Genomic DNA, 13347 nt, shown 5'->3' on the forward strand with positions numbered 1-13347 from the left:
TCTAATTCATCTTTCCATTTGTCCAAGTAGTAACTATCTATATTTTGTGTGCCCGTATCTGCCTTATGGCAATACAGAATTTAAGTTCAAATTTTAGAAGAGCACAAAATTGAGAAGAAATCTATATATCGTGTTGTTTTAATGGTAAAGTTTGGAAAAAATAAATAATAAATAAAAATTTGGGGTTTCTTAAGAGGTTGTCTTCCCTAGAAGTTGAAGCAGTTTTTCCTCTCAGAAGTGTTGTTCTCTCAAGGAGGGAGAGAAAAAGAGAAAGTGAGAAAATGTGAGAAAGATCAAGTATGAGAAAACACTGAGTGACCGAAAGATTGAGCAAGGAAGGAAGAAAAGAGGAGCTTGAGAGAGCAAGCACTAAAAAAGGATGCGAGACAGTAAGGGCATAAGCACCAGTTAGAAGAGAAAAGGAGTAAGTGAGAGTGAGGAAGACCCAGCAGATGGACACAAGCAAGAAGAGTGCAAGAAACCAGAGGTGTATCAAGAGGGCAAGCAGGAGAGAGAGAATTTGCTCTTGAGTCAGGCTGTCGGGCAGATTTTGTGCGTGTCAGAGCGCAGGCGAGCCGGAGAGCGTCAGAGGGCAGCAGGAGAGAGGGAGGGAAGGAGCGCGGAAGCTGGAGATAGCAAGCCAAACTCTGAGAGGCACAGAGCGAGGGAAGAGGGGGCGGGGAGGGCTGCAGTGTGCATGTGTGCGTCTGTCTGTCTGTCACTGCAGTGATTTACTACAGGAGGGGTGGCAAAAATTCCTCCGAATGATGTTCTCCATTAAGTAACAGAGCTCTCAGAGCCAGTTAACCAACCCTGGCCTCTTCCAGGCACCCTGCTCCTGTCCACCCACACAGCCCATTCCATTATCTTGTCAAATGTCTCAGCAGCAGCACAGTATACCAGGTCTAGGAACCGATCTGGCTGAAAAGTAACCCGATTCTCCACCCCCACACACACCCAAATGTTATATATATAAAATTATGTATTTCAGCCAACTCAGTTTCCAAGTCTGATTCACTGGTTGGTCTTACAAACAGCTGTGCCAACACAAAGCAGGTGGGAACAAGCAGCCAGAATCTGAAGAGAAGGGGAACTGCTTAAGCTGTAATTGCCTTCAAAGAACTGCTTGTTGCACACTTTGCCTTAGAATAACTCTCTCAATAATCCAACCCAAAGTGCTTCAGTGGCTGTACATATTGCAGCACGAACTTCCAATCAGTTTGCTAACACTGACGCAGTAAAAACAACACAAACAACGCCATCAGATTTAAATACTGCTCATGTCCCACAGCCCTGGTCAATGAAATGTTAAAATAAGAGTGGTGCTTTTTGTAATTTTGCTCCTTTACCTATTACTTCAAGTTTGGTACAGGTATAGTTCTTGGGAGAGCAAGGTATGATGAAAGCGTGAAGAGAATCAACGTTGCTCGTGTTTTCCTCTGAACGTGCCGTTCTTTGCTGTGCTGCCCTGCAGCACTCTCTCAGCACCGAAACTACATACCGGCCTACTGCCTTGTCTCATGCTGGAAGATGGTATTGTTCTGGATAAAAAGACGTAATGAAATCTTTCCAAATTCCTCCCAAATTTACAAAGGTCTAGCACCAGAAGACCAGTAGCTTCAGTCTTCTCCCATCGGCTTCTGTCAATTTGCTTCTCTTCTGTGTCACTACTACCGACAAGTCTGACCAGCTGAAACTGGAGCACAGATTATTTCTGGGGAAGTCACGTCGTAGAAACTTAGCCAACTTCGCCTCATGAAAGCCAACCAAACCAAAGCACACAGGAGTGTGGTTTACACAACCGGTATACGTCTGCACGGGTAACCCGCTGTTCTCCAAACTCCTTGCTCTCAAGTGGCTGACCCACAAGATTGAGAAATCAGTCCTGCCAAATGCTGGAGTTAACCTGATAGCTCAGGTAACCGAGGTGTACTAAGAAGAAGGAGATGTTTCAATTATACAAATTGTATGAATACCATATACTTCTCTTTCTGTACGAAAAAAGTTTTGTAAATGACATAAAATCAAAGACTAAGAAGCTAGGAAATGTTTAAATTAAGGTGGGCTAGATATACAATTCTGTCTCACAGTTTGCAACACAATCTTCCACAGTCAAATGCTATTTTATTCATCGAACAGATGTACATTAGGAGGATGGCACACAGAAAACAAAGCTACACAGTAAATGGCAGCTATACAGTAAACGATACTATTTATCAAAATATTCCACCAGTGCTTTCAGAAATTGAAGGATGTTATCAAATGGGGCAAAAGACTGTAAGAGGAAAAAAAAAAAAAAAAAGACAGACTCCCTTTGGGATAAAAATGAGTTTTAACTCAAATTCCCTCGAATTTCCACACAGATCCTAAGTTCCATGTGCAGACCACTATCTGGATATGCTGAGTCACTCTCCAACCTTAAGAGACTGCTTCTCTGAGTTACAAGGCACTCGGAATATAAACTCAAGTCAGATGCAACTGTAAATACTTGCATCCTGCTACTAAGGCATAAGATGCCTAAACCCCTCAGCCTCAGCTCCACCCTTTGTGTCACTGTATAACTCAGGGCAAGTCACTTTACCTTTTTTGCCTTTCATTTCCCTCGCTGAAAAGTATCTTACCTAAGCAGGTATTCACCTCCTGGTAATGAGGCAAAAACTGCTTTGTGTCTGGAAAGCAACAAGAAGTGCTATACAAAATGCCCAAAGTCACCGAACCCCTACTGTCACCCCTAAAAAAGGTTGCCAATAAGGAAGACACAAAATAATAATTTGAAAGGGGTTTCTAGTACCAGTTCTAGTATTACTTTCCTTGTGCTTTAGATGTAGAGCTCAGTGATGTGGTTTAGTGGAGGACTTGTTAGTGTTAGGTCAGAGGTTGGACTGTGTGATCTTGGAGACCTCTTCCAACGTAGATGATTCTGTGAATTCTGAAGTCTAATCACTGAAAAACATTGCTTTCACAAGATGCTAAAAGAATCTGTTAGCACTTGCTAGACTCTGATCCATGCTCGAGATTATGAGAAAGTCACAAACCCCACACTAAGTGCAAAGTCTGGACAGCATGCAGTTATCATCAACCTATACCTAAAAACAACACCAGAAAACTACATCTGAAGAGATGCTTCTTTTCTGAGCACTACCCATTCCATACCATGACTGAAGCAAAAATCCTGTTACAACCACAATTATATTTACTGCACAATAAAGTTCAGACCTCCACTAGGACACAGAGCCAACACACTAAAAGCAAGAGAATCTTCCCATTTTTGTCGCTGGGTGCTTGACTTAATTTGGGAATTTTCATGGAAATAACTGACTCAAAGACAACTCCACGGAGGTATACATGATTACAGCGTAAGGAGAAGGACCCTAATTACAACACATGGAATACAGTGAGTACCTGTTTCCTCTAGTGTACAAATAAAAAGGCACTGTCAAGTTGGGAGCTCAGAGTTTCTAGAATATGTACAGCGAGTAACACGTAGCTTAGAAATTGTATCCTGAGCCCACTGTACGCTTACACTTCTGTCTCACCTCATATCACCGATCTCAGGTTGCTTTACGAACTAAATTTTCCTCAGACATACAAAGATTAAGATTTAAAAAATAGTAGTAGTAATGCTGAGAAAGAGCGAAAGCAAAGCACATGAAGAATCCTGTATCAGAAGATACCAAGGGCAAAGTTTTCACATATGGAAGTCTAAAGGTTAAACTCTTCAACTTATATCCAAGCTCTTGTGTTGAAATAATTGCATGTTCTCACATCTCGATGAAGTTTAGTAAGAACTAGAAGACTCAAAATCTTACAAAAAGAGAGCGAGGCCAATAGCATGACAAAACACCATTTCAGGTATGTATGCCTAGGAGGACACTTTCAAAGAAAAAAAAAAGTTATCACAAAGATACCTAAAATGATGAGTGGCATAGAGAAGGTCAATTGAGTCCACTCCCTTTCATAAGAGATTTTAGAAATACACACTAAAAGGGAACAAATGTAAACTAAGGACAAGGAAATCATTTTCACAGTGGAAAAAAAATTGGTAATTTCAAGCAAAACATTTTCCTGATGTAAAAAATTCATTAAGAAAGAAAAAGAAAAGATTGTGATTTTTTTTTGTTGTTAGAATTCAAAATAATCTTTATTACATTGGACAGCGTGAAGATAGATATATATATATATATATACACACACACACACCAAGAGCTCATAAGTTTTAGAACACAAGTCTTCTATCAACTTCTAACTACTAGGAAAATGTTTAGTAACAGGGATTATTCCAATTTAGATTCTCCTTTTTCTCCTTAGATGCTTCTTAAATAAGAATCTAGGAAGTTTTAAAGTTTTTTCCTTCTATCAACTACTACATTAAAATCCCACACCCTACAAACAGTCTGCATGCACACAAATCAGACAAAAATCATAGATCACTGATCATCCTGATGTTGCTAAAGGCAAAGCACCATGTGGATACAGTGCCAGAGTTTCAGAAGACCTCTTAAAAATGGGAGTTTATCACATACATACTACCCTTTCCTCCAGATATGAAACATGGAGATCAATATTCCCTTTTATGACTGTATACACTTTACCTTTTTATTTCAACCCCATTGGAACAGTAGCTAAGCTGAAACAAACACTTTAAAATAGCTCAGCTCACTTAGAGAAAAAATATTTCTGCAAATTACGCAGCAGAAAGAGTGATTTCCAAACACAATGCTTGAACCTTGTGAACTAAATGTTAAACTTATTTTTCCACGTCTTGAAATAACTGGATGCTCGCTAAGAACATCTAGCAGAGAGCCAGAATGCCATAACTGCCCTCACTCAGGTACACAACTACTTCCTTGCATTATAACCGGGATGGGGAGTGGGTTGGACTTATACTTTATAACAGAAAACCTTTGACAAACACAGCTCTGACTTGCATACAGATGTCAGTAAGTTCTCCTTCCTTTATGAATTTCTTATAACTCACAAATATTTCAGCAAAATTCTTTAGTTCAGTTTGCTGCAAGAGTGGTAGTATGCAAATCGCCTTAAGGAAAGGGGCACTCCAAATCTAATGACTGCTTATATGAAAAAAAAAAAAAAAGAAGAAAAAAGAAAAAAAAAAAGCATTGCAGAAGTCTTTATTGCATGAAGCAAAGCTGGTCTTGGTTTAAGCATGAAAACAAGTTTTCAACGTTACCATTAACCACTAAGGTAAAGCAGCTAAGTATTTCTATTCCAACAACGTTTCCACATGTGTAACTATTTCTCAGGGTTTCACACTAGGCCTATGGAGTTATACAATGACCATGCTGTGAACATGACTGGCTGATTTAACTCCACAGAGATATGTAAATGAGGGTTTTGATGGGCAAAAAGACTGAAAGTAGAGTCATATGGACACTGTGAACTGCAAGTCATGACTGCACACTGTGTCAAAGACACAGGTGAAAATATCACTTAACAAACCCTACAAAGCCAGGAGAGAAATCCTCTTGTAAGGACATCAGATATTGTTAATGATTTCCACTCACACCTCCACATTATTAAACGTTCGCCCTTCTATCATTAAACTTTTGTACAACAGCTGACTAACAAATTACAACCACTCCCAGCCTCTTATTCACCTGAAGGAAAAGCGAACAAACCACAAGTGCACACCTTTGCACAGCGCCATAACAACATGCTGCACAAGAGAGCATTAGGAATGAAGGGGTACGCATCTCAAAGTCATTACATCAAATTAAGAAAGAAATAATATTTACTTCACGCTGTACAGTGCATAAAATGGAAATCAGATCCCAGCTAAGGTCTCCAAGTAGTACAACGCAAGACCAAACAACTTTTAACTATGATACAACCTTCAACTATAATTTTTAACACAGTATCACATAGACTTTTTCCACTCAGCCTTCAACATAAATGAATCATTTATGATGCTGTCTCTAGTAGACATAGTTCACAGAAGACATTAATTCACTTAGAAACTAAGCTTGTAAGATGCAGGCTATATTAAAAATAATAAACCATCGGGGAAAGTTTGAGGAGACGTGAGGGTCAATCAGTGTGAAGCTGTAGTAACTGCAGAGTTACCTGACCCCTCCTAGTGCTTCTGATCTGGGGGCAAGAAAAATGCAGTGTAAGTTTGGAGCCTCAGCACACGCGGAACTTGACTTGAGCAAAAATGTGATTTTGGTGGGAAGACACGGACAGATATACCATCACGCTGATGTTCAACACTTGCAGGCCTGCGCAAGGCCTGCCATAAAAATCTCAGCTTCTGAAGGCACACGATGACATTGACAGGAAAGTCACCCTAAAAACTGGAACACCGCATTCTAAACTGAGCGTCTGATCAGAGTGCAAAAATATATATTCAGCTGTGTTATTTCACAAGTATGATCCAGTATTTCTCGGACTTATGAGTAACTTCTACAGAAAGGGAAACTGCCGAGATCTTCAAGCAACAATCACCTCTTGTAACATCAACAAAGACATCAATGGATTTCAAACACTAACTTGCAATTTTTGGCATACCAGTAAATTAATGCCTGCTTATCCACAAATTAGAAAAAAAAAAAGAAAGAATAACAGGAAAGAAACCAGAATCAGACATGCTCAAGGAGAGCTCATTGAGCTTTCCATATTAACTGGATTTTGCAAGAGTATATTAAAATTTTATCTGTCTATAATCAAACACATACCCTAGATGTATTTCATTTATACATCCTGTAAAACTGTGTGTGTATATATATGGTTATGTATTTCTAAGTACCCAAAAGAGCTGCAACTACACCTGGACGGACTGACCAGAAGTCAGCGTAAGGAAATCCACAGTGCTCAGGGAAACAAAGATCTGAGTAAGCAGTGACACTTTAACTTCCCTACCTGACAGGACTCTTCTTCTTCTTACCCCTTCCTTCAGTTTAAGCTGTTCCCTCTGTAAAGCAAGTGGATGTGCTGTGCTGTGCTCCGGCTGGCTCCTCAGCACCACATCCACTGGCAAAGCACATGAGAAGCTGTTAGTAATTTACGCAGCTCACAGTGACACCGCCGAGGATTTGAGCGCATCGAGGTAAACAGGATTTCAAATGCACAAAAATGCTAGCTGCATGTGTTCGAAGCCAGGAAGCAAAAAAACTGATGAACAATAGGTTCTTGGGTCACTAGGATTTAAAACTTTTGCGGGCACCTTGGATTTAATCACGAAAATACGTTTAACGATGGTTGTGCCAACCAGCCATTCTACTAGCTTGGTTTTTTGAGTAACTCAAAATTCACTCTGAGTTTTTTCAACTCTGTTTTGAAAGAATAACTCTGCCATCAGAAAGCAATTTGTACACGTCCATTGCTCTCTTATTTCACTGTCCAAACAGTTATTGAAGAGAAAGAGGAAACTACTCAACATGTAGACGTATTACTACTTTATTAACCTTTCCTTTAACTGACTCAAATCACAGTTTGTCTTTATTTGTTTCTGGGAAAAAGAAAAAAGAAAACTGGAAAGCTTTGGAACTTTATGTAATACCTAAATTGAAAGCTTGGTTTCTCACAGCTGGAACAAACAGTGGCACTTAGCTGAGCTGATTTCACTTTCATTTACAGTTTCACTTTCAGGTACTTAGGGCTACAGATCCTAGAAACTTTGAAAGGAGTAAGTTTCTGAATAAGTGCTAGCTTATGCTATTTTAATTACTGAAGCGTTTTCACTGCTTTCAAACTTAAGAAATGCTAAAATCGGAGAAGAAATTAAACTGATTATGTCTGCAACACAAGCTAACTGAAATAGCCACTGCCCAGACTTCAGAGGCTCCAGGGTATTCATACTGCAGGGACTTGGGCTAAGCTGACTGGGAACTGTCTGCTGCAGCTGCCTGGCCCTTCAGTTGGTGCTCTCCTGTAAATCACAGGGACAGGACACTTGGGAATGAATGAGGATGTGATAACATCACTGTGCTTCATGTTGGGGCTCCCCACCTCCATCCTTATCAACAGGGGAAGGGAAGGGAAGGGAAGGGAAGGGAAGGGAAGGGAAGGGAAGGGAAGGGAAGGGAAGGGAAGGGAAGGGAAGGGAAGGGAAGGGAAGGGAAGGGAAGGGAAGGGAAGGGAAGGGAAGGGAAGGGAAGGGAAGGGAAGGGAAGGGAAGGGAAGGGAAGGGAAGGGAAGGGAAGGGAAGGGAAGGGAAGGGAAGGGAAGGGAAGGGAAGGGAAGGGAAGGGAAGGGAAGGGAAGGGAAGGGAAGGGAAGGGAAGGGAAGGGAAGGGAAGGGAAGGGAAGGGAAGGGAAGGGAAGGGGCTGATTTTGTGATCCATGCTCTCAGGCAAGCAAGCCATAATTAAGCACCTACAGATATTGGACCAGACTCATAAAAATATGAGTACTAGAGGAAATGGAGCTAAAGTTCTAGTAAAGCTGGGGTATGTATGCACTAAAGTAAAAAAAGAATACATTTGTACTGGCAAAAGCAATTGAGCTATTTTTTAATATATGCTTAGATAAAACAGAAATGAAACCAGAATTTTATCTCCCTTCCACATAAAGGAAAAAGATTAATCTATGGATATCAAACTGTTACGAGCAACTAATGATTAGGTCACTGCAATTCTATGGGTATATTGTGTCACCTCCAAGAGAGGGTACTATGTAACTGTACATACAGAATGTGTCTTTCTAGAAGGAACAATTGTTTCTAGTTATCACAAAGGTGGTGGGTTTTTTTCCCAGTGTTTTTAAACTTCAGTAGACTATAGCTCCCACAACTTTCCTCTTGAAGGATCCAGAGGTGAGAAAGGAGAGTATTCCTCTTTGCAAAGCCTTGTTGACTTTTTCCCCCAGTCTTAAGTTTACAAGAAAAACATTTGCTCAGAAAGGCTTTTGTATTATTTCGGTCTTAGAGCAAAAAAGAAGTCTGACTAATCAGACTTGAGTCTGATTAGCAGAAAAGTTATTACACATTTAAAAAAAAAAAAAGTTCCTTAAACTCTTACTGAAAAAGGAAAAGAGATGGAATTGTAAAGTAACTTAACAAATAATCTATTGTATTCAGTTATGAAGACAAAAGTAGCAGTTCTCTGTAAATAATCCTATTCTACAACAACAGGATCTATTTACAAAAGGATTTCAGAAGTTATACAAGTCTCCCATGCTCCCATAAAACAAAGATACCAGGAAAGATTTTGACTTCACTTTGGGAAGTAGTTGTCCAAATGGCATCAAAAATTACTACAGGAAGACTAAATATATACCAGTCTTCAATTCCTTCTCAAGAACATGAGTTGTAACAGCAACTTTCAACCTATAGTCCTGTAGCCAGGGTTAAAGGCACCTGAAATAAAGAGGTTTTAAGAGGAACACTGAAGAGAGGTTTTAATTATAGCAAGAAAATTGCTTCTTTGGAAAGAGTCACTACCCTTTTTCAGTTCAGGTAAAATCATCAAAGAGCATCATAGCAAATAAAGGTACAGTTTTCCATGAGTTGTATTAACTGGTCTTCTTGCACACTACCGCACGAGCAGGTGGTACAGCTTCATACACGTTAGCATAACCTAATGGGAAGGGACTTTTTCACGTTATATTTTAAGGTGTTGACTAACTCATTTGAGCTAAAATAACAAAAATCTCACGGTAAGGTCATTAAGGCAAAGCCTAACCAAACAGTTAGGCCAAACACGTTTCTTTACAAGGTCCTATTGGAATTAAGAGTTTTAAAATGCAACATACATGTTAGGAAGGATGTCCTAGTTAAATGTTACTTTAAAAGCTTAGACGAGAGACAGTTTTTACTTGACTCCAGTCATGTTTTTCTACTTTGTGTAAACCATCTACCAGTGTTAGAAGTCATTTATGGCCATCATGTGTTAATTCCTAGCCCACACAAAACCCGCACACTTTAAAAATTGATAAATTCCTGATTACTACATCCTTATTTTACACAAGTGCGGGAATGCTACCCATAAATTGACACTGAGACAGAGAACGCTTGGCTGCTATTAGGTAAAATTATCCTTGGTGCTGCTTCTCTGTAACTGTCCAGCATGGGGGAGGGGATTCCAATGGCGCGTCCTAAACCCACCTGAGCATTGATTCGGGAACCGATCACGGAGCAGACTTCCTTACCCCTTTGCCTGGAGACAATATTAAACTACTGTAATGTATAAATATGTACGCAACCATTTCAGAGAAGGAATTGCCCTCTTTCTGTGATTTAAGAAGTCCGTGTGCCCTATATTCAATTTTGAACAAGTTATTCAGTCCACTGAAAAAAAAGAAAAAATCAACATTTCAACTCAATAAGCCTCACAAACTTTGATACAATTTTTAATTCACAAAATAAATGTAAATTTATCACATGCGTTCTACTTCAGACTGCAAATAAAACAGCTCTGGTTCCAAATACTTCATATAAGCCAAAAGCATTAAGCATAGCCTACAAGAATAGTCTATATAGATACACACATATAGAGTTCACTAAAAATATAGAGATAGTAGCTAGCAAATATTAGCTCAAATTCAGATTTTTTTTCAGTGTTATTATTTTAATTCTATCAAGTATAATTAATTTTCCAAAAATATCCAACCTACGGAGGTTGGGAGGAGTACAGAAAAAGAGAAATGAGTTTTGCCAAAACTTCTTTGGGCTACACTAATCCAAGGAGGTAAGTTGGATTCTGCTCAGTTACTCGCAGATAACTAAGTACCACCACGAACAACGCATTTGCTTATTTGTCACCAGGCATCATCGACGTATTCTTCAGTTTCACCAATCCAATTATAAAACAAGTTGTTAACTTGTCCTTAGACAGGTCCCTACAACGCCACTGTGCCCATGTAGAAGCGACTGTGTGTACCTACTGGCCAAAGCCACCGCGCTCTCCCCGGGATTAAAACAGTAGGTTGTCAAAACCACGCTTGTCGATTTATTTTGCAGCCAGATATTCTGCCTTTGTTAATTTTACAGAACAATGAATGTTTATTTCCCCCAATGACCGCGGAGCAATGGGAGAACTAAGTCACAGCAGCCACCCAGACACACCATCAAAGAACCCCCTTAACACAGCCCTTGGACGGGCTAAACCGACAACTTCAAAGCCGCCCGCGCCTCCAAATCGCAAAACCCCACAATTTCCCCATTCCACATGACGGGGGGCTCCCAATCGTGCCTTCTGCTGCCGCGGACGGCGCCAGGGCAAGCCTCGGGTGGGCTCCCCTTAACCCTGGCAGCCCCCCCAGCCGCCTGCTCAGCCCGGGCTCCCCTCCCTCCCTCTCCTTGCCCCCCCCGGCGGGGTGACAGCCCCCGGGGGCAGGCTCGCAGCCCTCCCGCAGCCGCTGCGGCCCCGGGGGGAGCCCCCCGCAGCCGGGGCCACAACAGGTGCCTGCCCAGCTGATGGCCCGGCTCCGCCGCCCGCCCCCCGCAGGGCGTTGCGCAGCGGGGCCGGGGGATGGCGGCGAGCTCCTTCCCTCCCTCCCTCCTTTCCTCCTTCCCTCCTTCCTTCCCTCCCTATCCCCGGCCGCGGCGGGGAGAGGCCGCGGGCCCTGCCGGCTCCGCCGCCTCCTCCTCCTCCTCCTCCTCGTCCTCCGCGCCTAAGATGGCAGCGGGGCTGCCCCCCGCCCCGCGCTGCGCCCCCCTCGGCCGGGCCGTGCCGAGCTGAGCCGAGCCGAGCCGGGAGGCGGCCCCAGCTGCCGGCTGCGGGCTTACCCGTGCGGGGGGCGGCGGGCCCCGCGCTCCGTGCGCGGCTCCTCCCGCTCGGTCGAGGCCTCTCTCCCCGCAGCGCCCGGTGCAGCGGTAGCAGCAGTGGCGGTGGTGGCGGCGGTGGTGGCGGTGGCGGCGCCTCCCTGTCGGTCCGCAGCCCGGCCGCCCCGCCGCGCTCGGGCCCTGCGCGGCTGGGGGCACACGGCAGGCAGCGTCCCGCGGCCGGGGCTGCCCGCTGCGAGCCTTCCTCCAGGCAGCAGGAGCAGCAGGAGGAGGAGGAGGAAGGGGGGAGCCCGGCCCGGCCCGGCCCGGCGGGCGGATCCGCGGCGCTGCCCGGCCGGGCTGGGTTTTCTATCGCTCACAAAATGGCGCGCGTTCCAAACCTGCGCAGCGCCCGGCGGCGGCGGCGGCGGCAGCGGCGGGGCCCGGCCTCGCCTCGGAGCGGAGCGGGAGCGGAGCGGGGCACAGCGGAGCGGCTCGGCGGCGGCGGCCTGAGCCCCGGCCAGGCAGCGCGGGGACAGCGGCGGGCGGGGGAGGAGGAGGAGGAGGAGGAGGAGGAGGAGGAGGAGGAGGAGGGGTGGGGGGGAAGCGCAGCGCCGTACCGAGCCCCCGGGAACTCCTCGCTCCCTCCCTCCCTCCCTCCCTCCCCCGCCTGCCAGCCGCTACCTCCTCCCCCTCGCTGCCTGCCCGCTCCTCCTCCTCCTCACGAACCGGCGCCGCAGCCCCAGCCCCAGCCCCAGCCCCAGCCCCAGCCCCAGCCCCGTGCCCACCCCGGGGGGCTCCGCTGCTCGCCTGACGGCGGGGAAGAGAGGGGCGGATGGCGACACGCGCACGATTTATCTCCCCAATTTTTATTATTATTATTTTTTGGCAAGGTGCGAAAGGAAAAGGGAAGCTAATAACAATAATAATAATGATAATAAAATTATCACACAAGCGATTCAGGCGGGAAGGTGTTTTTTTTTTTTTATTTTTGAAAAAAGCTTTTTTTGAAAAAAAAAAAAAGCTAACTGACAAAATGGCGGCGGGGGCGAGCCCGTTGCCGGGGCAACTGTCAATCACGCGGCGCACCCCGCCCGGGCGGGAGACGGCGCTGACGTGGGGAGGGAGGGGAAGGGGGAAGGGGCGGGGCCCGCCGTCGCCATGGCGACCGCTGCCGCCCCGCCCCCCGGCGGGTGACGCTGCCGGCCGGGATGGCCCCGGCGCGCCGGGGGGAGGGGCGGGGCGCGAGGCCGGTAACGGCTCTCGGGGGAGGGGAGGCGGGGGGGGAGGCGGCGCCTTCCCCGTCCTGAAGGGGGCGCCGGGCGGGCAGGGCTCCCTCACGGCCCCCGAAATCAAGGTTTTCTGCCCCAAAATGAGCCCCCGAAAGTTGCCTGGCGCGGCGTGCCGTGGGTGTGCTCCGTGAGGGCAGCCCGCACAACCAGCCCGAACCTTCGCCGGGGCTTCTTTACGCGCTGTTGGGTTTCGTTTCGTTTCATAAATGCCCGCCAGGGTCAAAAAGTAGAGTACGGCCTTTATTTCGTATTTTAATTCCATCCTGTGATATTTTAATCGTTTTAGTTCACGGCCGGCCTCCTTGAGGAAAATAGGCCACATTACCAACACCTGTTCCATCAGCGTTTTCTCCTCTTCTAGATTCTTTCAGCTTAAAAGGTGAAATTAAACGCC

At 45.0% G+C, this 13347-nt stretch overlaps 1 protein-coding gene across 2 annotated transcripts in view; it reads right to left on the minus strand.

Moving 5' to 3' along the window:
* Nucleotides 1-12191, minus strand: part of DYRK1A (dual specificity tyrosine phosphorylation regulated kinase 1A) — an 89612-nt gene extending 77421 nt beyond the window's left edge. Inside the window, exon 1 of one of the 2 annotated variants that reach the window (XM_082777618.1) lies at nt 12063-12191. The gene's annotated coding sequence lies outside the window, so the exon portion shown is untranslated. Of the gene's footprint in view, nt 1-11685; nt 11743-12062 lie in introns of those variants that run through there. The other variant, XM_082777619.1, reaches the window with a different exon arrangement.
* Between the last annotated feature and the right edge of the window lie 1156 nt (nt 12192-13347).

The sequence above is a fragment of the Aythya marila genome (assembly GCF_965140915.1).
Source record: "Aythya marila genome assembly, chromosome: 1".
Lineage (NCBI taxonomy): Eukaryota > Metazoa > Chordata > Aves > Anseriformes > Anatidae > Aythya > Aythya marila.